The sequence below is a fragment of the Serinus canaria genome, chromosome 7 (assembly GCF_022539315.1).
Source record: "Serinus canaria isolate serCan28SL12 chromosome 7, serCan2020, whole genome shotgun sequence".
NCBI classification, from domain to species: domain Eukaryota; kingdom Metazoa; phylum Chordata; class Aves; order Passeriformes; family Fringillidae; genus Serinus; species Serinus canaria.
The window spans coordinates 27,544,233-27,568,938 of NC_066321.1; the positions used below are offsets into that span (position 1 = coordinate 27,544,233).

Here is a 24,706-nt window from a genome sequence, read left to right on the forward strand (position 1 = left end):
CTTGCTTTCTCTTGATATGGTTTATGTTAGTTTACTGTGTGTTTGGCTGCTTTCTTTGATACTTGTTTCATCCAAACCTTCTGAGAGGTCACCTTTTGCAGTTCATCCTGCCATTCTAAACTGAGTAGTGGATGCATTTTCGTTACCTTGCCAACAACATGATAGGGAGAAACCTTGGGCTGGAGCAGCACAAACTGTCTGTTACAGCAAGTGTAATTTATAGCAGGAATCTTCTACTGCCAAACTGTCAAAATCAAGGGATTAATGCTACTGCCTTCTGAGAGGGGCACTTGTAGGAGCAGAGAATCCTGACGGTGTCGCACAAAAGATTAAATTGCTGATGATATTGAGACATGGTTTAAGGTTCAGAATATCTTTTCCTGTAACATATTAATGAAATCTGGGATGTAAACATGTAAGTTGAAGTTTACCTTGCCCTGTTTTTTCAGATGTTGCATTTTTATAATTTCTTGCTATTTGGAAGAGACTGTTTCTTTTTCTCCAAGGACTATGTGACAATTAGGTGTCCTGATATGCTTTTCTCTTCTGGTTACATTTATTAATTTTTTTTTCTGTCTGAGAGTCTTTGTGAGTATTTTGCAATGCCAAAATAGCAAGGCTCCGAGCAAGCAAAAGCAGTAGAAATTGTTCATCATTCATGCAGCTGGGAAATGTGTTTATCCTTCTGATTTGTACACTTGAGGCCCATTGTATCCCTGGGTGCTCTCAGCAGCACTCTTACAGAGGGGTGACATTTCCCAAACTCTTTGTTTGTGTTTCTGGTTGTATCCTGACCCTACAAACACGTTTGCCCTGGTGATGCTGTTTATCTCCACTGACAGGTTATCTGGTGCAAAGGATACTCACTGGCTGGCCTGCCTTCAGTAATACACCTACCCCTATTTTCATTTTGTTCTGGTGTCACCTGAGTTGTTCTGATGCTGTGTTTGAAACAGGGGAGGGAAAAAACCTCCTCCTCAGACCACTTAGACATAAGGAAAAGCTGTAGGAGACTTCATGGCTTTAAGGTCCAAGTGCTGTTGTCTAGAAGTTAACTGTATCTTTAAGAAAAAAAAAAGGGTATTTATATTTGGTGTCTATCTGAAATCATGTTTACCCTGCAGTGTCTATTAAACCTGAGTTAATTTTCCTCCTGTCTTTCCAGGGCTGCAGGAGCCTTGCCAGTGGTGCATTACAATAGCTGTAGTGGAAGGCGGCTCAGGCCACGTGCCAGGTTCCTGTTCCCACTCACTGCCTGCCAGGGCCATGCTGCTCCTGCCCATGCTGCTCTGGAGCTCTGGCTGCCTGAGCCCAGCTCTGGCAATCCCTGCTCAGGAGCCCCAGATGCTCTGGAGAGGCTCAGACCTGCAACTGAGCGCTCTTTTGGTTAAAAATAATAATTATGAATCCTTAATTACTCTCTGTCTCTCTCCTGTCTCCCTTCTGTCCATTACTCATTCTTGAAATAGAGTAAATAGCATCACAGTTTCACATGGCAGTCTTGTGCTCTTTTTAAAAATACAAGATCTCTATGTCTGTTATCTTTTATTTTGCGTGATGAGCAAGGATTACTTACTTGCTCTTTCTGGTCCTGTGATGTTTTTGTCAGGACTGTCTTGGCTGAGGTGAGTGCTGTGAGTCACAGCTCTGTCAGCATTGGCTTCTCATCTGATCTTCCCCACTCAACCAACACGTGCAGCCTGAGGCCCAGGAGCTGATGGCTTTGTTGTCACATTGCTTCCACGGGCAGAATTTGTTGTTGGTTCAGATCTGGAATCTTGTTCAGCTTGGATGCTCACACAGGGAATTTGCAGAGAAACTTGGGTATCTGACATGTCCTCAGCAAGTTTGGAGGAAGTCCTTGCAGCCTGAGCTGTCTGCAGAGGTGGATTACCTGAGGGGCACTCCAGGGGATGGATGCCTGACATACCCAGCATATGCATATGGTACAGAGGTGCTGGGTAAGTGTGTGAGACACAGCAGAGATCTGATGTGTCTCTGGCTTCTGTTGCACATCTTCTGGCACCCTTGCAGTTTGCTGGCATTCCTGGGCACAGTTCCTTTGTCTCAGTTGTTTTTTTTCTACCAGTTATCCCAGGGGTTTTCCTCCAGCTCTGAAAAGCATCCAAATAAAACATTGAAGACCTGAGGGGCTGGTGAGTACAAGAGTTGTTCTTGGCCCTGCAGTAAATCACAGTTCTGAGCTGTGAAGTGTAAGTTTTTAAGGAGGAATAACATGTTTCTGTAAAAGTAAAAGTAAAGATTTTTCCTGTAGGTTAATCCTACTCCATTATTGTCTTTAGCTCAGCTGTCTGGCTAGGATGTTTATATAGAGTGGGGTGAACATACACATTGCATATCCACATATGCAGATATCAACATCTGAATTATAATATTTGCTTGATATTCTGCTTCCATGAGAAATTTCTGTTAACGTGTCAGCCCAAGGCATTGTAGAGGTTTTCTGATTTCAAACATTTAGTGCTGCTGTGTTTTAGTTTGTAGAGTGAACTGCACAGACAAAAATCAAAAGTAAACCCAAACAAAACCATTTAAAATCCTTCAATTCCCCGTAGTCTTTACTAGGATGTTTTAGTTTATGCAGTAACATCAACAAAACTAATTTGCTTTCTCCCTCAGCTGAATGGTTCATACATAAGAGATTATTGTCTTTAGAGACCTACAGCATTTTAATGCTCAGCAGAGCATATTCTTGGAGTGTTTGTAAGAGATGAGTAAATAAGAACCATCTTTTCTGTAGATAAAAACTTGCTTTTTCCTCATTCTACTGCCCTCTTCTCTGCTGATTTATTTATTTAGCTATTTCATATTGGGGAAATCTGGTTAAATTTAGTTACCACCTAAGAGAATTGCACTAGTGTGTAGCAGTAATTGTCATTTCTTGAATAGGAGATTAGTGCTTGGGACCAATGCCAGCTGTGTGGTCTTGGGCTGTAAAAGTCACCTAAACATGAGATGCTTCATCTAGACATGGTTTATATTGGTCACAAGCATGCAGAGACAGCAGCACGTTTGTTTTTCATTTTCCATGTTTTGCTTTTCTAATAAATTAAGCCTCATTTTGGTTTGAATTATCTGTGGAGAGATGTTCTTCTTAAGAATATGGATGCTGATCCATGTCACCCTCATGTTACAGATTTGTCTGTCATTTATATGGGCTGGATACAAGCTGGATGTTCTGACAGGGAAGACTCAGTGTCCTCTAACATCTGTCTTGTGCTTCCTAGTTACTTTATGAAAATTAACTTTCACTCCTTACAGAAATGCACTTTGTGTGCTTTATTTGTCCAGACTTTATGCCTTTATGGAGAAGAGAATGCAAACTGCCAGTCAGGGTTTTTTGTTGCCTTTCATGCCATGGATGCTGGATATTTTCTCTTTGGGCTTAAACTGTGAAGCCAGTTGAAACTAATGTTTCACGGGCTGGGGCTTTTACTTTCATGAGATGCCTGTCATTTGCAGGTACTACTACTGCTTGGAGTTTTTTTAAAGGTTGCTTTCTTCTTTTTTTTCTGTTTGCATATCTTTCTCCCGACCTCTTTCCCTTGAACCTTTTTGGAGATCTCAAGAGAATTTGAGGGAGTTGCTGACATGGAAGAAAATGAGATCATCAGAGAAAAGAAATGTTGTCCCAAAGTTGTCCCAGACAGCTCTGAATTATGTCAGCAGTCATCCTTAGGACTTTAATTCCTCCAGGTACTTGAGGTTATCTTTACAGGAAATCTGTATATAATTTGTGTCCATATATGGCAGGTTATTTTAAAGCAATCAGAGTAACAAAATGTTGTTTGAGTGTTTTTAAGAAAGCAGAGTTCTTATATCTACTTTCTGTTGGATCTTAGTCCTTGAAAATATTTTAGGTTTCTAGCCAAAGTGTTTCCCCTTTTTCAAAGCTACACTCTGAATGAACCTCAGTGAACCTCAGTGTTGATTTTGAAAGCATTAACAGCAGTCCAGCACGGGGCATTTGAGGCACTCTGTTTTTCACTTTTTCTCAACACTCATTTTAACTGGCTTGAACCCTTGCAAGAGAGGAAATTTTTTTGCCCATGTAAGGGCTCTGATGGGCAAGTTCTGGCAGATTTGATTGCAGGGTAAGGAATTCTTCCTTTTCAGCTACAGGTTCATGGCTTGCCTTAAACATTTTTCTGGTGGATTTTGCCCCAAGACCAGTGAGAACAGAAGTGACGGGTTGCCAATGCTGCTGTCACTATAGCAAAAGTGTGTCCCTGCTGGCAGAGCCCCACTGAGGTGCCAGTGAGGGTTCACATGAGCAGGGCACTGATGTGCTGGCAGCCTGGAAGGGATGGGCCTGGGCCCTTGCTTGCACCTTGCCCTGCATTCCTACCTCATCCTGCACAACACTGCTAGCGTGTGCTGGGCTGCTCACTGAGCTGCTGAGACTCACACCAGCAGAGAAGTCCTCACTGCCTCCTGGAGAGTAGGATTCAGCTCCCCAGAATTGGCTTCTGTAACCCTCAGGGGAGTCAGAGGAGTCTAGGGGAGCAGGTCTTGGGGAGGTGGGACTGTCCCTTCTCCCAGGACAGCTTTGCTGTGCTGCAGATGTGGCATGTGCCTTGTTCTGGTGTCTCTGCTGCTGGAGAGGTGCAGAGTGGGTGCTTGGGGACATCAGCAGCTCAGGCTGTCACAGCTGTCCCCCACCATCCCTTGCCTAAGACAGAGTGAGTTTTTGACCTGGGGGAAAAAAAAAAAAAGCCAAAACACTGGCAGTTCAAATCTCCAGAAGAGAGGCAGTGCCTAAATTGAAGATTTCAGTCTTTCTTTTCAAGCCCATGGAAGCTGATGTGACTGAACTTTCATAGCAGCCTCAGTCCGTGTGACTGTGACCTGATAGCTCCCAATTTAGGGCAGTAAGGCTCCCTGCTTTCATTTCTGGAAAGCACAGAAGACAAGGTAGAAAGAATTAAAGACTTCTTTAGACTACTAAATGGAGGATGCTGATGGATAACAAAAACTTGCAGCGTTTCCTAGAGAAGCCTTGTCTAAAAATGCAGTTAATGTTATATATTTTCAGGGGATTTATATGCTGCATCAGGTTTAAATGTACAAAAGCTATTTGACAGTCAATGGAAAAAAAAAACCAGTGAAAAATCTGAGCAATAACTCATGCTTTATGGAGCAAAGCATCTACCTCCTGCCTACTTTAAAAAGAAACTTCCTCTGTAGATAGGGTTTGATGAAGAACATGTCTCTGCAAGACCTAGAAAAAAGAAGCGTTAGAAGTTTGGTCTGCTCACAATAAGCAAAGGCAGTTACGGAAGACTGATGGTGCCCATTAAAAATGAGTAATTTCTGCTTTCTGCAGGAAGAAATGCCCTCACCAGTGACTAAGGCAAAGGAAAAAACGTGCAAAAGGCAGAACCAAACCAGACAAAACTAGAGGAAAGCATATATATGTTACACAGCCATAGCCAGGAATTACTACCTGGAAATACATAGGAAAGCTATAATTTTTATGCAGCAGGTTTTACAGCAAAATTGCCTCTTTTTTAGTAACCAAGATGTTTGGTCTATAGCAAGTTTTATTTTGAATAATTATGGAAAACCAAGTTATTCACTGTGGGGAAAGGCAAAGTGAAAGAAGGGTAACAGTGACCACAGCAGGAGCAATAATTGTTATCACTCAGCTTGCACACAGGCATTGTCAAAAACAAGTTTTAGTCATTCCTTGCACTCTTATGGAACAGAAGAGTCTGGGGTGATGAAGAATTGTAATTTTTGTACTGGAATAACAAAGACTAGATTTCTAGTGCAAAAGTGATGGGGCCAGGTAACGTTTCTGATACTGCTGTTATGTGGACTGGTGATTCCACCTCCAAACCTGGCACATTTAGAGAGTCACTGGTATCATGGGTGAAGTTGGCATGCACTGAACTTCACTTTATTATTTTGCTTTTGTTGCATCTTATTAAAGATACCTCTCTAAAAGGTATGATGGTTTAATCTTCTGGTTGTTCATTTTTACCACTATTTAGCTCATTTTCTCCTTGAGGGTTTATTATTGAGCTCTTCATTCAGTGACATTGTTGCCCTTTTAAAATCAACCTTCTAAAATTTAAGGTACGATGTTGCATATAAAGATGAGACCATTACAACTTCATTATTTTCACTCCAGTAATTTTTATATTACAGTGAACACCCTGATTAAACATTTATCTGGAAAAGGCTATAATGAAATGGAAACATAATTAAGTATAGGAACTAAATATTGAACTCCTGACTTGAGGCTGAACTGATAAATGAAATTAAATTTACATGGGAGGAAAAAAAAACATTGTAAAACTCATCCAGTATTGCATTGTAATGTTTTAGTCAACCACATCTACAAAGCAAGCTGTATGTATCAACTACAGTAACTGCTAATTTTGGAAGGTCTTATTTAGAATGCACTTATTGTAATTGGGTAATACTAGAGTTCCTTGGCCTTTGAAAAAGGAAAAAGAATGAATCATCTGCATTTAAATTTCAAGCAGCACTGATGCAGAAGAGTCAGGTATGGCATAGTTTGGTTTTCCTAGACAGATGTAAAAAACAAAGCAAACAAAATCCAGTAAAGCATTATACTTTATAAACAAGATTACTAAAGGCAAATCAGTCTGTGTCCCTCATATAAATTCAGGTGTCAGAGCAGATCTTGCTTTTGGAAGCTGTGCATCTCTGCCCTCTCTGCATGCGTGCTCAGACTTTTTGGCACTCACTGTCCCTGAATCAGAAAGACAGAATTTATTTTCCTGTTGGACTAATTATAGTTCTTTAAAGAGATTAGTTAAAAGTCTTTAAAGTCCCTTCTTCTCCAACAGAGGGATTTTATCAGTGAATCCCATGTCAGAGGGAGGCTGCTGTTTGGGATGGCTTTCAGGGATTGGCAGTGGCAGTGCAGTGATGCTTACAGCCATGCTGGACGTGTGCTGGTTACCAAACCATGTGTGTACAATGTACTGCTTCCAGAGCTGCACTCTGAGCCTGGAAATACTGCTGAAACCATGGCTCTGTGAGATACAGTTGCAAAAAGCTACTTATGGTTAAAAGGTTTTGGATAATAAAGTCAGAATGCATTTCTTCTGCTTTGTACTTTGCACAAAGTGCTTTTCATCTTCTGTACCTATAGCATGATAAAATTGCCTATTCCTTTCCTTCTGTCCTTCCTTCCTTCCTCTGTTCTCTGGGTCTAAAAAATGGTGGGTTATGTCTCTGATGTGGTGCTGTCTGGTTAGATATGAGGTGTGTGTTGTCCTTTGGGGATATCGGGCAGCCCACAGATGTGGTGTTGGGTACCTGAGTAATGGACTGCATAAAGTGTGTGTTCTAGGGCTGCAGGCCACCTTGCTACTCTGCTGTCATTTCTGGACCAGTCCCATGGGGAGAGGAGGCAGGGAGAAGAATTTTCCCCATCACTACCTTAATTCTTGTGCCATCTGTGTGACTGAGGGTGCTGGTGGGATTTTTGGTGTGGTATGAGACAGCAGCAGAAAGGGAACAATCATGGATCCAGTTTCTTTACTGGGGCTGTTTCATGACTAATGCCAGCTGCTTAGGAAGGAAGGGCAGGCATGTGCCTGTGCTACTCAGCTCTCTCTCAGGCTGGGTTTTCAAAGCACAGGCCAGTGTGGGAACCAGCAGTGTTGCCCAAGGAGTCCAGATGAGGGTAACACAAATAGTGTTACCTTGGCAGTAGAAACCATGTGTGCATGAAGATTCTCTGAAGCAATTCATCTTTGTTTCCTCACTGCCTGGGTCTTCTCTCCTGGCTTGTGATTAAGCCAGCTGGGCTCATGACTCCCATAGGTTCCCCTGATGTAACCAGGATGCTCTGTGTCTGTGTAGGGTGAGCTGCCTGGACAGCTTGGAGTTCTCTGTCCCTCATCCTCCTTTTCTTCCCTGTCCACAGTGCCTGAGCTGTGAAACTCTCCTGTGGATTCTGCTTCATTGATATGGATGTGGTTTTCAGTCACTGGTGTGTTTTCCCTTAGGCAATCTTTGTGTCCAGTTGGTGCCCTGATAGGGACAGCCTTTGAGGTGAAGTGTTTTAAGTATGTACATGTGCATCTTTGTTTTTGCAACCAGATTCAGAGCTAGGTAGCATTTTTCATACAGTCTTGACTTTATGGCACCTACCTTGGAAAGAGACTGGGACTGATGTTTAGTCTCAATCCTTGCTTCCATAGGAGAAGGAAGACATCTGGGAGTGAGAATAACCAAATCATCCCAGACACCAAGTGCAAGCAAGGATTTTGAAATTCTTGCTCTTTTGACTAACTGTGGGAATGCAGGGGAATGCAGCTGTGACCCCAGTGCTGTGATGCCATACAGGTTTATGAATGCCAGGTTCTCTATTAATGTAAATGCCTTTTGTGGGTGGAACAAGATGATGAGGAAAGCACAAACAATTCTTCCTAGCTTCTTATAATTCCATTTGCTAAGGTGCTGGGAGTTCATTTACAGATCTTATCACCATTTCTTCTATAAATGCCAACTAACTTAGGAAATTTAATAATGCTGTCACTCAACAAAAAATATTGGAGAAATGTCTTAGTGCTTTGCAAAAGTTGAAAGCATAAAACCTGAAAATACCTGAAAGGAGAATGAGTCTTATAGCACTTTCATACATGCTTCTCTGTGCTTGTTTCTTGGTCTGTGAAGTTGGGATCTGCCCTTATGGGGGATGAAAAAATGTTTTTCTCTCCAGCTGCAAAGTGTGGTGGCTCTGAGCCCCAGTTTGGAAAAGGAAGATGTGGCTGCTCAGGTGAGTTGAGGCTTCTGCTGAGATGCTGAGCTATTACAAGGGAGATCTTCAGTATGCAGTGAGTATTCAAACCTACTCAGTAGCTCAGGCTGGAAGGTCTGTGTCTTTAAGAAATAAGTCATGGGTCATTTTGGATGTTAGATGTGTTTAGAGCACCTGCAAATTTGCCATTCTTTGTAGATGTATTTTTTTGCCATGTGCAGTCTGGCAGTTTTCTGCTGCCTGTCTAGCTTGCCCACAAAGGGCAGTGAGTGCTTTATTGAAGGCAGCAGCACACACATTTACCAGACATATTTACCAGCACCAAGATGACTTTTGTCACTTCTCAAAATGAGCAGTGGAGATAAGTAAGAGCAGGATGTGTCTGTGCCTCCATGAGCCAAGTCCTGGGGATGGACAGCTTGGGGGAAGTGCTCCCTGATTCCTGCTCAGCTGCTGCAGCACATATTGCATATAAACGATGGTCTGAGACACCTGCAATGGCTTTGGCAGAACAAAAGAGCAGAAGCTGCTTGTTTCTTCTGATTTATGGATTTCATTGTAGTTGTCAGTGACACCTTAGTGGAAGTGTGTGAATGCAGCATTTCACTTGCCTGTCAGCTTTAATCAGCTTTAGGTAATACAATTCCAATCTGCTGTAAACCAGCACAATTACCCCTTGTAGGCTTCAGGAACCTCCAGCTTGTTCAGGGATGGTTTTTCCCCTCGCCATGCAAACGGACTTGGCATTTGTTCATGTCTCCAGAACATCTTAATTACATTTTAAACATGTTAGGGTGTTTGAGCAGCAGTATTTGTGAGAAATGAATGTGAGAACTGGCTTTCTGACTATGAGAATAAAATTTCTTCCCAAATTTTCTTAAACTTCTTTAGAAATTAGCCCAAATTAGAGACTCTAAAATAACCTCCAAGCAGGGGTGTGTAGAGATATCACCATCGTAGGGCAAGCTACAGGCATTACTTGAATTCACCCCAGGTAATTCAGGGTGTAATTCTTGACTTTCTAGAAGCACAGTTTTAAAATCACTGTGGAGTGGTTTGAAGTGAAGTGATCATTCTGGATGCTGTATACCATTGTTTTTGTAAATCCATCCTTGACAGCTCTAAGAGTTTGCTTACATTTTAAAGCTGTGTGATCTTTAATATATAAATTTCTTAATCTCCTTTTCATTATGTTGTTCCTGAATTTCCAGTTGAGGCTTGTGGGCACAGCACTGGAAATTGTTCTTATTTTAGGAAAACTGCTTCCCCTTCATGACAGGCCATGAATTATTTTTTTTTAAGCTGAGGTGTGTGACAACTCTTCACAAAGACTTTCAAACTGAGTCATGTTTCATGACAACAGCAAAAGAGCTTCTCACTGTGAGCCACAGTGCATTGGTGCTGCTGGCACAAATAATAATTAATGGCTACATGTCACTAGGCAGGACAAGTCTGAGTTCAGTTCAGTCTGTACACACGCTGAGACTTCCTTACACTCTGCAATCCAGGACTTGGTGTTCAGTATCCCTAAACCTGACTATTTTCCTTTTGTCCAAATATAATTCTTCATAATTAAAAACCCCTAACTTCTTGCAGTGAGCCAGTAGTCTGTCCTTCATTTTTCCAGTTAAATCATATACAAAGGATGAATCTTTTTCAAGATTGCTCTGGAAAGGTGGAGCCTGTGTCTCTGAGGTTGTAGCCAGGAGGGAAGCTGCAGAGGAGTTTGTGTGTTTGGATAGCTACAAATACATGAGGATAGCCCCATCCCCTGTTGAGGGCCAGGTCAAATGTTGTTCTGAGCAACCTGGTCTAGTGAAAGGTGTCCCTGTCCATGGCAGGGGTGTTGGAACCAGATGACCTTTAGGGTCCCTTCCAATCCAAACCATTCTATTGTTCTATGATTCTGTATTAGTTGCTGGGAGAGTAAGAGAAACTTGGTCAATAAGAAAGGCATAACAATTAGTGGAGATGGAAAAACACAGGATTTGCACAGCAGAGGATGTTTTGGCCTTGGATTGAAGGTAACTGCACACATCCAGCCTGAGTGGAGTGTGGCTGGAGGCTGGTGAGCAGCGTCCCGCCGTGATTCACCTCCCCCCTTATCTCTGTTAAACACTGCTTAGCAAACTCTGAGTGCACTGTGGCCAGCTCATGCTCTCTTAATACAGAAAGCTGAATGAAAGCTGGAGTCAGAGAGCACTCCAGTGAAAAACTGCAAAAAGGCTGGCATGTTATCAGCTGTTACTTCCTGCAAGTGCAAGCAGTGTTCTGTGGTTCCATTATCTGAAACTGAGCGGGCTGGTGGGGCTGGGTGCAGCCATGTAAAAATGTGATTTGTGTTTTTCTTTCTTCATAGAAATCAGCTTCAAATATTTCCTGGGGCTTTTCTCAGAATCTGTGTCAGTGCAGCGAGTTAACCAGTGGCAGCTCTGTCTCAGGAGAGTAGAAATTTAGCATGGTGACACTAATGTCTTTATAAGATGACCTAGATTAGAAATGTCTTGTTCTTGGTTTGCAGAATTCTGTTCAAATATTTAATATGACTTGGATATTTTTTTGTTTTTTTCTTCCTGTGGAGGCAGAAGTAAAATTAGTTAAAATGCTTTTAGGATCCAAACAGTTTCAAGGATGGGAATTCTAGTTCAGGAACTAGAATTAGAATACATCAAACACATGGAGTACATCAAACACATGGAGTCTGCTCCCCTGGTCTACATATTGCTATAGCATGAATAGAGATGAGAAATTTCCTGTGTTTTGTCTGCTGCTTATGCCTGTATGGATTTCACCTTCTGAATTTCACAAGATACCCAGCTTTCAAGTTAGAAGTTGAAATTAGACTATAAATTGATCATTATTAATTATCAATTTATAAATTGATTATAAATTATAAATTTATAAATTTATAAATGATAAATTAAAAAAATTTAAATATAGATGATAAATGCTGAGACCTACTCAAAGCACATAGCTAACTCCTTGTTGAAGCCTGGAGGAGCAGGACCTGTGTTGTCACAGTTTTGGTGCAGTCAGATCTGACGTCCAGACCACAGAGCTGGCTAATCTGAAGCAGGAGTGTCAGGGATGGCTTGTCCTCATCAGGAAGAATTTGCTGCTTTTCCCTCTCCTCTCTATGGTTACTTCCTCAAGATTCTGCCTGTATTTAAAGAACCTGAAATAATCTGCTTAGGTGTATGACTAGGATGGAGAAAGGTATATCCGCCTTTTTTGTTAACATCACCATTTCCCCCATGGCTTAAAGCTCTCTGCCAACCATCATTTTAGCTCAGTGCAGTGGGACTGAATTCCCTTTGGGCAGGCCCCATTTACAGTGCAGCTTCAGTTGGTCTGTGAGAGGCAGCAGATAACACAGAGAAACTGTCATCTACTCCTCTTCCCCAGAGGGGAAGGCATTCTGGCCCCTACATCAAGTGGCTGCAAGCAGAAGAGTCCTGGACTTCCCCATGCAAAACCCCCAGTGAAGGCAGTATGGCAGGCTTTTGGGAACAGCCTGCTTCCTTTTTTTACTTTCCTTCTTCAGGTTTTTTTTATTTTTAACTCCTTGCAATCATGGTGACTTAAGGTGGTGAGGTAGCACAACCTTTCCCACCCCTCTGAAAACTTTTCCATCCTTCAGAGAGATCATGCACGTTCATATGTTGGGGATTTTTAAAAGCAGCAGCATTGCTATCATTGTCTTAGCTTAGTTTGAAAGTTTCTGCTCTCAACTTAGATGTGAACAGTATTAGGTTGCCCTTAAATTTTGTTTAACTTGTTCTGTAAAATCCAAGGTCTGTGACACAGCAAGGCTGTGCTTTTCTATATTTTTTTCTGAATGTTGGAGTGAACTGCACCCACCAGTGAAACAAGATATCAGAGAAGGAGACCTACAGGTCTGGATTTAGGATCATTGCCATGAAAAACAGACGAGAGCTTCTGAAAGACTGAGAGGAGGAGGCTGTGAGAAACAGATTTGCTTTGTTTAGCAGATCAGAGGGGCAGCATGAGAGTGGTAAAATCATGCAACAAAATAGGACAGTGGTTTATCAAACCAGTTCCTTGCAAAGGGGTTGAAGGTAAGTTCCAGTTCCTTGCAAAAGGGTAAGTGAAGGGCTAAGCCTGGGCTCAGCTTAGATGCTCTCAGCTTCTCATGCATTACTTGAGTCACTTGTAAAAATCTATGAAAATTAGTGGAGATGGTTACTAAATTAGTTCTGCAGGCTCTGTTCTATAATGTACGTGGGATTTAGAATGAAAACTGTAATCTCTACACCTGCTTCTTCTCGAGCTCATGTATGGGGCTCATATCCAGTAGCACAACTCTAGAAAGACATCCCTTTTCCAGGAGGCCATCTGGGCTATCTAGTGGCAGTATAGACACGTTTCCCCGAGCTTGTCCTCAGACATCCTCCTCTCTGATGGGCAGCAGACTCAAAGAGCTCCCTGTTGGAAGGAAGTGTTCAAATACCACAGGCATCCACAGTGGTGTGGCCAAGGAATCACAAAAGATGGGTGAAATCAAACTGGCTTGGGAAATCCTCTGGTTTGTTTTGGCTTTACTATTTAGCTAGGTTACTGTAATTCAACTTTCTGGATCTCATTAGGCAGTTGATCAAGCTGCCACCAGCTTTTTCTGCTGTTGTCATTAGGGAGGTAGAGAATAATGCCCTGCTTAACAGCACAGACAAAAATGAGTGTTAAGCACATTGCCATTGCCCTGACAAGCAGCAGTTACATGTGTTAGCTGATTAAGGGGTGTTTTGTATTAAGGTTGCATATTTACTGGGCTAAATTTAACAAGACAAATACATGAATATTCACAAAATAACTGAGTGGCCGTGTTTAGGGACTCAAGATAGAGATTTGTTGTTTTTTAATATAAAAACTGTTAAAAAAAAAAAGCCCCAACTAATTATTGTTTAGCAAGCCTAGGTGAACTTTTTTGCAAGCATTTCTTTTGGTGTCAGACTCATGGTGCATGGCAACAACACAGAATAGTAAGCTTTTCACTACTGAAGCAGAATAATTCACAGAAAAGAAATGAGAGGCTGAGGTGTTAAGCTATGCAAGTCTAATTAACTTTCAGCCTTAATAAGCTATGGCCTTTTTAGCAGAATCAAAAACGGGTTTTGAATTACAGATGGCAGCTACAGTTTGGGCTTAAACAGGCATTTTTAAAAACCATCTTTCCCCCACCCCAGTATTTCTGAGCACCTTGTTTTGCAGAGGGCTATCTGAAGTGGACTGCCCTCTGTCCCTCTCTTGTTTTCCCTTTTGTTCACTGGATGATTCTTTGCCCTCCTCTGCTGCAAAGAGGCTCTAATGAGACTGCTCAGGAGTAAGGGGAGCTTGCCTTGGCTTTGCCAGGACCCTCACTCTGTGGCTGAGCTCTCCCAGGCTGAGCCTTTTTCTCTGGAAAAGAAAGCCCCATCTGAGCAATGGCCATCCCAGACCAGATCAATGTGTCTAGATGTGACATGGACAGAGAGAGGGTCTCTAACATAGCTGGGCTGTGTCTGACTGCCAGCCTCACCACTTGATTTGTATGACAGGAGCTGGAAGGAAGCCTGCAAAGACAGCTGCATGAACAAAACCAGCTAGTGCTGGGAGCTGGGGAGCTGAACCCTCATCTTGCCTTTCTTCTCAGTGCTGAAGGGTTTCAGCAAGAGAGAGTGTGACCATGACTGGAAGCTATTTGAGGGGAAATGGAGTGAGGGAGATTTGCATGCCACTTCCCTGGCTGATGAGAATGCCCAGACTTCCCCTTCTGGCTGGTGCTGCCCATGCAGGGTCAGCTGCTCTCACACACAGAGATGTACCTGACCCGTGGCATCGAGTGTGGTGCAGGCAGGGCTCACACTGAGTCTCAAAACTGTGGCAGTGGTCTCAGAGACTTCTTGCAGGCTTTTCCAAGGGTTTTCAGACAAAGCTATTCATAACTTGCAATGGTAACTTGTTGGAAGAAAGAATGTAATAGCTCATTATAGCTCTCCAGCTCATCTTTCTGTTTAATTTGTGTCTGTGCAAAGTAATTTTGACACTGTTGGATTTGTCACAGTCAGATGCATTGTGCTCTGAAGATACTGAATTGTTTTCTGAAGTGAAGACAATTTTGAAACCTTTTAAAATTTCCATTTAATTTCTTAGGTCTGGCTGTCTGACATTGCACTCATCAGCAAAGCTTGATTTTTTTTCTCCTTTTTTTTTTCCCTGTCAGCTTCAATAATTTGGTTGAACTTGAGAACGAGGATATTATCAGGACATGTTGAATCAAACTAACTTTGCTAATCTGTTCCAGATTCAAAATAGAGGTAAAACATCTGCTTTGGTTGTTGAGCAGAGCTCCATGCCAACTGTAGCATGCCTAATGTAAAGAAAGAGATGAAGTGGTGTTATGAACTGATCTTCATGTTCACACATAGTTACTGTGCTAGTAATGGAAATAACCCTGTCATCATCCTCAGTAGTTAAACATTTTTAATCTGAATTTTATATCAGCTATGCAGAAAACAACTATTAGTGACTAAAATCTGCAAAGGATTTGAGTATTTTATGAAAACAGTAATAACCAACTGTGGTGCTCTTCAAGAGCACTGTGAGCTCCACGACCTCTAAGAGAAATCAGGAAACATCAACGCTAGTCTTTAATGTCTTTTAAAGTTTGTTTGGCCCTGACTGTGTAGGAGAAGGTGAGTTGGGAGATTTTCTGAGTTTTTCTGGAGCTGGCAGGAGGGTGGCTGTGGGGGTGGCAGCTGCTGACCAGAGGAGTGAGCTGCACTGTCGTGCACAAGAGACAGGCAGTGGTGAGGCTGTGTCTATGGAGTGCAACACAAGGGCAACCTGAGCAAGATCCACTAGAAATACAGTGGTAAGACCAAACAAAACAGATAGTTCAGGTTTTGTTCGAGTCCCTAAAATGTCTTCTCCCTCCCTAATGTTGTTTTCATGATCCTGGACTTGGAAGTGTTGCAGGTCACTGTTAAGAGGAAGATGAGGTTCAGGAACACGTGAGATTGTGATTGCAAAATGGATCTGTCCTTAACAGAAACTCTGTGCATGAGCTCATTGAAATAAACCCCATAGCTGAAATTACCTCCTGATGAGTGAATAAATGGGATCTGAAATTCTGCTGGAGTCCTGCCATGTATTAGTGTGCATCTAACCAAAGGCACTAGACTCCCCTCAAACTTTTGGAAATAGATATTTTTATTGTTTTCTGCTGTAGCTTACCCTTTTTGCATTAACCTTTATCTTCACCTAAGTGTTGTGTGAATTTTTTTTTGGCCTCCTTTGCTTTCATATGTTCAATCCTTTGCCTACTGAATCCTGCAGAAAAGAATACCTTTGACTTTCAGTGATTGTTGGACTAGATCTATTTTTGAAATACAGTCTTCTGCAGTTCACAGTTTGTAACTCGGCCAAATTGGTAACCCATGTCCTGGTTTGTGTTGTCCTTAATGGAGCAGAGATGCATCCTCCTTGTGCATCCTCCATTTAAGCTCTGTATATCTTGGATGTGGAAAACAGATAATTTCTTTTAATAACAACCTTTGGTGTATTGCAAATAGTTGTCATGTTTTCTTTAAATTGTGTTCTGTGTATTGTGACCAGCTCTGATCTGTTTAGGTGTTCCCTGTAAATCATGTTTTAGAGCTCTGTTTTGGTCTTCAAGTCAAGTGGTGCCCTAAACTAAATGTCTCACTCCAGGCAGCCTAAGCAGTACTGAGCAGTGTGGAAGGACCACCGTGTGCTTTGCAAGTCATAATCCTATTTTAAGTCTCTTCCTCTTTCAGAATGTTGTTCGGTTACTTTCAGTTAGTAAGATGCAGTCCCAAATTCTTTCTTACACAGAACTGCTGCGTAACAACCCTGCATTTCTCACCAGCAGGCAGGCTGTGTTCTCCTCCACACTGATCAGTGTCCTACTCTTCCTCCAGCCTGGCTGTTTGTATAATTTGTCAAGGTGGTTATAAATTCTGATCTTGCCCTCCAACGTCCTTGTGTAGTCTCTCAAGGTTCCGAAGTATCTGCAGATTTATTGTGGCACTCTCTGTTTCATAGCTGCCTTCTTTGTGTGTGCAGTAATATAAACCAGACCCTGTCAGCCAGCGGAAGTCCTGATCTTACCAAGTAAGATCTTACAGGATGAGCTGCCACTTTATAGTTCTCTAAATCAGGAGTAATTTTCTAAAAATGAAAGGGTTTTTATTAGTGTGTGTGATGAGTATCAATGCGTGCTGCATGTATCAGATGGAGCACTTAATTACAAATGGACTGGACTATTACTTTGTCCTGCTGAGTGTCCAGGCTGAGAGATGAAAGGCAGGTCTTGCTGTGCTGCTGCACTGAAAGAGGACCATGGAGAGGTATTTTTGAGCCAGCTGCAGTGTGTGTAGCAGCCCTTACACACGCTTGCCTTGGCAAGGAAGAAGGGTAACTCACGGTTTCATAAGTGATAAACTGAAGGGAGATAAACTTGCAGCATTTCCGTTTCTTTTTTCCTTTTCTGCTTGACTGCCATTGCTGCTGGTGGAGTTGGGTGCAGGCAGGATATCAGTGGTCTCCAGAGGATGTGGGGAATGGAGGAGATTTCTCTGGTTAAGTTGACCAGCTGCATGAACCCCTCCAGCCCTCAGAGCGTTCCTCCCTCCACGCAGACTTGGTTTTAATTGTCTTTTATTTTATCTCTCTTGTGGAATTTAGCACCTAAACAATTAGTTTAAAAAAAAATGGCTTGAAATGTGTTTGAAGACAAGTGAGCAGGAAATGAAGCTTTTGGCAGGGTTGATGTTTTTCAAGCGAGTTTCTCCCCTGAGTGCTTTATTCTGCAATCTCTAGCGAGGAGCAGACGAGGAGCGGACGTGTCACTGGGCTGCTGTGGCTCTGATCTGCTGCTGGCAGTTTCATTTCTCTTGAGGTTCATCACCTCCTGCTGCCTTGGCCACCTCTCAGCTGTGCCTCTGGTGGGGACAGCGTGCAGGGCCCTTTGGAAAGCAGGTGGTGTGACATGGCACAGGGCCTCTCACTCGGAACTTGGCTTCAGCTGATTTACACCAGCTGGAATTTATGCCCCCAGAGATTTTACTGTCTGCTGTGCTCTTGTTCAGAAACACTGCCTTGGTGCCAGGACTTCTTCCCTGCTTCTGACTAAATGATTGATGGATTATGGGGGAGGGGGAAAAAGAAAAGACAAAAGCTCTGGGAAACAAAATATAGATATGACAAGAAGTGCTCAAATGGATAAGTAGTGCAGCACTGCTGCTGAGAACGTATAAAAGGAATTGGATCCTTTTTTTGGTACTGCCATTGCAATCACAGGACTGTTACTTAATGGTGCCACTGATATGTCTGTTGTGAGATATTACACAACACACAGTCTGTATCAAGACAAAATCCCAAGAAACTTTGAGCAAACAAATTCAGGAGGACAAGAAAAATTCGGGGTACTATTAGATTGATTATCCTCAATCTTAGTGGGTATTCCAACAAATTTTATTATGCTGTCTGTGACAGACTTTTTTCTACTAAAATGGATAACAAACGCTGGTGAGTATAACAAATGTTATGCTACTATGTTTATTTTTGTCTCTTTTAAAAAAGCTTTCTTATTTTAACTAGTCTGCATCGTGCTCTTTGTCTCCACTTGATTAATGTAACTCCAGGACAGTATTTATTAACTAATTTTCTGATCTGATCAGATCTGATCTGGAGGCACTTTAAAAAACCCCATCCACCCTGAATCCTAAATGCCAAAACTAAAACCAGATCCTAGCACTTAGATCAAGACTGGTGGACAGCCTCCAGTAATGAGAATGAAGGAAAGGATGCTGGGCAAGCTGAATTAAACAGTCTGAGCTCTTTTCCTTTTTAGAAGTGATCTAAATTTAACAGGCCAAGAGTTATTTTGGTGCCTTTAACTGATAAGTTCAATGAAACATAGCAGCACTTTTCAGTGTGTGGAGGAATTTCAGGATTCCAGGAAGGGCAGGATGTAACCTTCACTTCACCTGGAAATATAAGCAATTCTTAGGGCAGTTGATAGGCTTCCTAATGAAAAATGGGAGGCAGCCAAAATCCAGAGCCAAGCTAGCACCAGAAATAGATCTGCCAGAGGCTTGTTTTGCACTGTCTAGAATGGCATATCACAAATGGTGCGAACAGAAATGCCGGGCTGGGTCCAGCATTGCACAAGCAGGATCAATCCTGACTATTTTCCTTTTTAAGTATCATGAAAGCTTGACTAAATAAATGTGGTGTTAAAGTTTCAGCTGTCTCGAGATGTTGTTTTCAAGTAGGAGAGGGGAAAGGGTTGAGCACAGAGAGGACCAGGGTGCAGGTGGTGGTGGGGAGGCAGGGGTTTAGCTGGTTTATTCTTGTTACTTCCCAAGATGTGTGCTTTTGGGGAAGTGTAGTGAAGTATAGTCTGGTTTGCACATCACTTACTAAACGATTATTTGGGATTATGTTTAATTATAGAATCAGATCTATTGTCTTCTCTGTCTGGCCGGACATGGGGAGTTTGGTGGGTGGGGTGTGAGCAAAAGCCATCAGGGCCTTGCTGAGTGGGAGCAAAGAGCCAGAAGCCTGTGGGAGCACAGCCTGGATTTCCAATCCCAAGCCCAGCTTGTTTTTGCAAAGGCTTAGCTGTATTGGAGGGGAAATCATTTAAAAGCAGGTGATGCAGGATGTGTTGTGACAGCCCTGCTCTCTTTTCAGGGTTGAGCCATGCTGTAAGCAGTTCACGTTGCTCTTTTCCAAACCTAGTGTGAGCAATGTTCAAAACAAGATCCTTAATGGAAGGTTAGCATCAGACAATCTTGTTTCAGACAGCTCTACTGCTGCTGCTTTAACCCTTTTCCAGTGATCATGCTTTTCCCTTCCTCCTTCATTACAGCCATTGTACATCAACAAAATATACTCGTTCACCTAAAGCTGAGGATGTGATTTTTCCCATCCAGAAGATGCAGAAGGGTGTTTTGGTAGGCTGTAATTCCAGCCTCTGAACCTGGTCAGTACTGGATACCAGGCACCCAGCTGAATTCAGCTGGAGGGGTGGGATGCAGTCCTGCCCTGCAGGGCGTGCTGCCCCCAGGCTTTGCAGTCTGCACCAGCTGCCTGGCTGGCCAGCAGTGTGGCTGGAGCTGCTCTGTTTCTGTAGCTGTTTGTGATTGACATGCAGTTAGCAATGCGCACCAGTGATTAGTCTCAGGTTTTTGTGATGTCACCAGCAATGGCAATATCTGCTGACTGTGTTGGAATCACTGTATTCCAATTAATTCTGCACCAAATATTTCTGTAAAATTGTAAGTCTTTGTTTGGGAAGCCACTGTGGGAAAGGCTGAGTGCAGGCCTGTGTGGAACTACCTATGGACTGTGTTAGCATTGCATGAATTATTCAGACATTTGTGAACAATTACTTAGGAACCACTTCTGCCTTCCTGAGAGGGGAGAAAGCACCAAGCACACTGAGCATTGTTTGTATCACACTGAGGGTCCCTGCAGACATCCTCTCCTGATGCCCTGGGTGCTTCTGAGTACATGCCCCTTAGGGCTACACCATACTGGGAGCCACAGGTGTGGGCTGAGCTATTTCCTATTTGGTCACTGAGCTCTTTTTGGTGTTTTGATGAAATTGCCATTCATCATTAGATGAAAGCATTGGAGGGAGAGGCTTTCAGCTGTGGGCTTGTGTTGTGCAGGCAAATGCAGACACCCCCCTCCAGTTCTTCTTTCTTTAAAAAGTTTGGTAAAAGCTGCTTTTGAAGCTAAACATATGTTCTGTTTGGAGTTTATATATAATTTTTTACCTATTCTCAGGAGTGCATAACAGCAAGTGACGCTGGGATCAATTCTCCACTGCTCCTGTGGATGTGAAGTCCTCTTTATGCTCTGAAGGACAAACACAGCCTGAGGCTTTGGAGAAGCTGTTATAAATGCCATAGATAGAAATGGGGGCCATTACAGGAAAACCCAACACTTCTTCCAATGAAACTTAAATGCCCATTACATCCCTCTAAGCAACTTAGAGCCCAGCAGGGCAGCAAGTTAGAAAGCCATTGGAGCAGGCAAAGTGTCAGAGCACAGTTGCATCCTTTAAATGCTGGCCTAAAAACAACATGAAGATCTCTCAGCTTGGAAGTGCCTCTGTCACACAAAGGTTCTTTTTTAGCTTTGGGAGTGTTGACTCATGTTTTTTTGAATACCTCTGTGTGTCATAAAAGTTTGTTGGTCCTTGAGCATTCAAACACACTGGAACAAATTGAAATAAATAGCAATGTGTAGGCATGCATGCTGTCCTCGCTGCAGAGGATTGATGTGCAATCCTTAAATCAGTGGGCTAGTCTGCAGTAAATGGAAGGACATAACAAGATAGAATTAAATTAATTGAAATTTTTTTTCTGCCATGTTTGAAATGTTGCAGCATACAGGGTATTTATTGATCTGCTCAGTAAGTACACTTGCTTACTTAACAGTGCTGTTAGTTTGTCACAGTGCTTCCAGGGAACCAGTACACCCAATCTACAGATTTGATGCTCTCCACTGGCTTTTCAGTTGCTTGGACAAGTACTCCTTAAGTCACTTAGAAAAGATCTGTAATTGCTATGTAACACCTCTTAGCAGCCATCCAAGGGCATTCTCCAAATACCAGCTCTGTGAAATACTTTGTTGGCAGAAGTGTATATAGAAATTCCTACAGCAGGATTGCATCCTTTGAATTAACAAATTAAGAGCAAACCTTTTTGGTATTTACCCAGCAATTCATTCCTAAAACACAGTAAAAGGCTAACCCCTGATGCAAGGGAATTGGACTACAAAGCCTATTGAGTAATTATCAGTATTGAGTAATTTCTGTACATGGAGCTGTATAAATACTAAGCATCAGGGGAATGCATTCTAAGAATTAAGGGAAATCCAGTTAATGGCTGTTCAGTAATACAGACTTGTAAGTTAAAACAGCATTTCAGGTATTCATGTGCTGTATGTGAAGAGGGAAAAAGTCCTAAACTAAAATTAGGGGTAGGAGTAGCCTTTTTGCTTTGGCCAATGGAAGGAAATAGATATATGTGATGTGACATAGCAGACAACCTTGTAATCTTGATTAGTGGGAGTACCTACAGAAAAAAAAAGAGGTGTTTGGCTAAACACTGTCAGAATCAATACCACTTTGAAATGATTGTGTGTCCTGCTATATTGCCTTGCTAGTTACATGAATACATGGATGTATCCACGTGTTTAGTCCAGGAACTTGATGTAAGGCACTTAGAACTAATAAAGGATCAAAGGATCTTTTCACTCACAGGGGCAAATGGCAGTCTGTGAGATCAAATGGGCATGGGGGTCAATCATCCTTTCCCTGTCGGCCTCTACCTCCTGTCAGACAAAAATCTGGTTAGGTCCTGCTTAGTGAGTCAGGATAACTAAAATCAAGGCAAAAAGTTCAGTATGTGTCACAGTTACTAGCTACTCAACAAAAATACAAAGTGGTTTGCTAGGAGGTTCAGCACCTGCTTTGGATGTAGTAATTACAATTATACTTGAGACAGTCCCTGTACATGCTTCAGATAGTAATTAAAATTATACTTGAGACAGTCCCTGTACATGCTTCATCTCCTCTGCAGTCAGAGACTTGCCAGTGCCCCTTGGTCACAGTCAGATCTATGGGGGAGAATTTCCCACTTTTTCTTTTGGAATGGCTTGTTGGCTCTGTGGAATCCAGCAGAGCCACAGGACATTCTTCCATGTGGGTTTAAATTCTGTTGCTGAAAAAATCACTGGTCATTCAGTTCAACAAGTTAATTTTACCTGGTAGGTTGAAGTCCAGGTTATGATTGCCCTGCCTTCAGTGAAGATAGGAATATGTTGCAACACTGGAAGGTGTCTGCAGAAACAATTTATTTTTTACTAAAATGCTTGTTACAGCACAAAGTAAAGAAGCCTCTAATAAAACTTGTTGGTAAGATTCATACTTGTCATAGTAACTCTGTAGGAAAAGTAACATGGAAAGGTTTTTGTTAGCTGCTGGAGTTTATTTTCAGAAAAAAATGTGAACACTCCCAACTGAAATTCTCTTTAAGAAATTGGAAGCTACAGAGAGCTGAGCTGATGAAACAGTTGTTCATCATTCCAAAACCCTGCACCCTTGCTTAATTCTAATAATAGTTATATATAATCTGCTCTCTGCTTGGGCTTTTTTTCCCTTCCTTTTTTATAAGAGTTTTACAGCTTCTGAATTTGAAGACTTTTAAAGCAAAATATTTCTGTTAATGAAACAACCTATTAATGATGTCACAAGTTTTAGAAATTATTTCTGAAAATATACTGTCATTAATAATTAGAAAGGAAAATTATCTACCCTTCAGGAATTAAAATTAAAAAAAAAAAGCTTATTGAAGTCATTGATGCATGAATAAGGTTATCACTGAAGATCAAGAAAGTAATCTGTTCATTGGGCATCCATCATCAATGTGTGTGTAACTGCACAAGCCCCTCTCCATCCCTGTCAGCTGCTGAATGGAGCAATACTTTTTCCATTGTGCTGATGGGTGTGGGTGCATCGTCTCAGCTCTGACCTCAGACTGAGCAGTAATGCTGCAACATAGTTCTAACATGGATTTCCTGGCCAGGTCATTGTCCTTGACTGCACATCTTACACTGAATGGGTCTCAGTATGTAAGGAAATTGCCAATAAATAATACATTCTCATTTCAAAATGAATACCTTTGAAAATAAAGTCAAATAATGACTTAGAGTGAATTAGAAAAATGGCCAGCTGGAGCAGGCTGCACAGCAGTGACTCAAGATGGTTATTAACCTGTACTGGTTTTATCTCCTCTTTCCAGTTTTCAGGCTTTGATCATTTTTATCTCCTCTTTCCAGTTTCCTGGCTCTGATCATTCTCCATTATCTCTGTGTCTTGCTGCTACTGCTATCAGAGATAGATGTTATCATAATTAATTCATAAAAATTAAATCTTACAGGGGAGAAAGGTCTGAAGGATGAGGCCTTTGAAATGGGTGTATGGCAACTTTCTCCTGTCAGCAAAGGTTACATGTGTCAGTGGTGAGAGTTCTGCCCTGCTTCAGAGGCACGATGAGCACTGGGGTTTGATCTGAGGAGCTGCAGGTGGATGTGACCATGGCATGGTGGACAAAAATTGAGATGTGCATCTTCTGTGTGTCACAGCTCTAAAGCACACCATGATATTCTCAATATGCTTTCTGTGTTAAGTGGCTGATGCTAATTAGAAAGGTCAAACATTTCCTATAAAACCGAGGGTTTGATTCAGATTTCTGGCAGAGGGAAGAAGGGTCCAAGTGCCTTATTTTTATAGACCTTCCTTTTTTTTTGATGTCATGATACACAGTACTTTATCCCTGCTTTTTTAAAAGAAAAATGTTGCCTGGAATAGCCCTTGATCTCGGTTGTGCTTTTTTTCCCCCCTTTAAATCTAATAGATTTTAATTTTGAGGTTTTTTTCTCTTACCTCTGTCTGAAGTCTCACCTTAAATGTCACCAGATTCTGGCTGATACTTTTCATTGGGTGCTGGGCATACCTGTAAATGCATTCAGGGAATAATCTAAAATGCTGGGGGTATTTGTTTCTTGGCTACTGGATTGTGATTGCCATTTAGCTTGAAATTCACAGGGTGAACAGGAGTTCTCTGCTTTCCTGTTGATTTTTTTAAAAATTTAAATATCATGATAAATGCACAGGAAATGCAAATATTTTGGTTGGTGCAAGCATAATAATTTCATAAAGATTCACTGATTCTTCATAGCTGTTAGTTTTAAGAGAGAAGGGTCTGGTGTTTGCATCCCCTGTTGGGAAATATTCTGTGCCCATTCTGAGATGGCTGGGAAGGGAGCATGCTAAATGGTTCAAGTGAAATGAAATGTTTTTCCCTTCCTTTTTCAAGCATCCATTGCAATATGTAA

General features: G+C 41.9%; 1 protein-coding gene across 5 annotated transcripts in view; it reads left to right on the forward strand.

Moving 5' to 3' along the window:
- Positions 1-24,706, forward strand: part of ANKRD44 (ankyrin repeat domain 44) — a 128,950-nt gene that overhangs the window by 35,498 nt on the left and 68,746 nt on the right. The window contains exon 1 of one of the 5 annotated variants that reach the window (XM_050976907.1): positions 12,685-12,846. The exons of the other annotated variants lie outside the window; for them this stretch is intronic. The gene's annotated coding sequence lies outside the window, so the exon portion shown is untranslated. Of the gene's footprint in view, positions 1-12,684; positions 12,847-24,706 lie in introns of those variants that run through there. 5 annotated transcript variants of the gene reach the window in all.